The sequence below is a fragment of the Chrysochloris asiatica genome, unplaced genomic scaffold (genome assembly GCF_000296735.1).
Source record: "Chrysochloris asiatica unplaced genomic scaffold, ChrAsi1.0 scaffold00175, whole genome shotgun sequence".
NCBI lineage: Eukaryota > Metazoa > Chordata > Mammalia > Afrosoricida > Chrysochloridae > Chrysochloris > Chrysochloris asiatica.
The window spans coordinates 7,352,315-7,354,407 of NW_006408693.1; the positions used below are offsets into that span (position 1 = coordinate 7,352,315).

The window sequence follows — 2,093 nt, forward strand, 5'->3', positions numbered from 1 at the left end:
AATTAAATTCACGTGTATTTTTTAATTCCTTCTTTTTTTCTCCCTTTTAGTATAGTTAGTTAGGGGTCTGGGTAGCTCAGTTGGTAGAGCATCAGATTTTTAATCTGAAAGTTGAGGGTTCAAGTCCTTGTTCAGATGTTATACTTATTTGGAGTCCTGGTGTGGTGCTATAGGATAAGACATGGACTGCTGACCACAAGGTTAGTGGCTCAAAACCTCCAATAACTCCTCGGACACCCTATACAGGGTTGCTGTGAGTTGGAACTGACTTAACAGCAACAACAGTATAGATAAATACCACTTTTAAATGCTTAATAAGTTATCATGTTAGGATGCTTTCAATTTCTAGCAATAGAAAATCAACTAAAAATACTTTTTCAAGTAAGGAAAATGTATTTTGTTACAATAAGATGTCACAGGATAGGTCTTCTTATTCAAGTTAATTCACAGAATGTCTAAATGAATGTAAATTCTTTCTTCCTTTATATATCTCCCAGAAGCCTAGCACAAATATCTTCTCATATGTCTCTAGATCTAGGATCAGTATATGACAGAGCGCTGGTCTGGTGCTATATAAGCACTGGACTGCTAACCACAAGGTGGGCAGTTCAGACTCACCAATTGCTCTCAGAAGCCCTGTGCAGGGTTGTTATGAGTCAGAACTGATCCAACAGCACATAGCAACAAGAACGACAATGACTGGACAAAGGTATGGCGTTACCACAGTTAGATTAATCAAGATTTATTCCTGATCTTCCTGGAGGATGGGATTCTCAAAGATAGATGTGGACTCAGGAATAAAACCTGGGCTTTGCTGACAAGGAAAACACAGGGTTGGGTGAAGGAGGCAATAGAGTAAGCATCAATAAGGTTTTCTATAATTAATGCCACATGTTTAATACATTTATATCTTTACTTATTGTTCCATCGACTCTAGAAAGTCGATGGAGATATTGTGGGGTCAGTTCTAGACCACCACAATCAAGCTGAATTTGTCTCTCAAATGTTTTGGTTTCCCGTGCATAAAGGAGTTATGTTTACACTGTACTGTAGGCTAATACTAAAGTGCGGTACTCACATTCACTGCTGTCCAGTGAATTCTAACTCATAGCAACCCTGTATAAGGTTTCTGAGGCTATATCTTTTTACAGGAACAAAAAGCCTCAACCTTCTCCTGGGAAAGTGACTGGTGGGTTTGAACTGCCAGCCTTAGTGTTAGCAGCCAAGTGTTTCTCTCCTACAGTGCCCAAAGGGTTCATTTCAGTGTTTAATATTTTGAAAAATTTGAAGCATTGTGGGAATTACCAAAATGTGACAGAAGCATGAAGTGCGCAAATGTTGGTAGAAAAATGGCGCCAATAGACTTGCTCAATGCAGAGTTGCCACGAAGTTTCAATTTATAAAAAACCCCACAGTATCAGTGAAATGCCATAAAGTGAAGCACAATTAAACGAGGTATGCTGGCATCTCTTGATTTCCCCAACTCTTTCCTGAGTCAACACCCCCTTCATGTCACTTCTCAATGTTTGTCACATGTGCTTCTTTTACATGATCACTTTTGCTAATATTCTACTCTGCACATTTTTAAATATTCCAAGCTTTAAGCTTGGGTTTTAAAATTTGAAATCAAGAATTAATGTTTAGGTTATTTTTCAATTCTTTCAAAATCAAAGTTCTATTTTCTTTCATTGCCTTAATTTGCTTACTTCTGTGCCTGGTATATGACAGGTGCTCACAGATGTTTGCTGAGTGAGTGACTACCTTGAGTTGCATATAGATGGATTCTATCTGTAATTTCAAGTCCAATCGGGTAGAGAGAGGGCAAAGAAGGATGAGGAAAGGGATGCAGGAAAACGACTAAATTTTAGAATTGAATAATTTCATGTTGGATTCTGGTATTAAGCTAGTAAAAGCTACTATAATAACAAAGTTTGGGCCATGGGAAGATTTCAGATTATATATGTAAATTACAATACTATATCATTGTTGATGTTGTTAAGTGCCGTCGAGTTGGTTCTGACCCATAGCGATCCTGAACAGGGTTTCCGAGGCTGTAAATCTTTATGGAAGCAGAAAGCCTCATCTTTCTCCTG

General features: G+C 38.0%; 1 non-coding gene across 1 annotated transcript; it reads left to right on the plus strand.

The window, feature by feature from the left end:
- The first annotated feature begins 65 nt into the window (after nt 1-65).
- TRNAK-UUU lies at nt 66-138 on the plus strand. Its single transcript has one exon. It is a non-coding gene; the product is annotated as a tRNA-Lys (tRNA).
- Nucleotides 139-2,093: the final 1,955 nt, after the last annotated feature.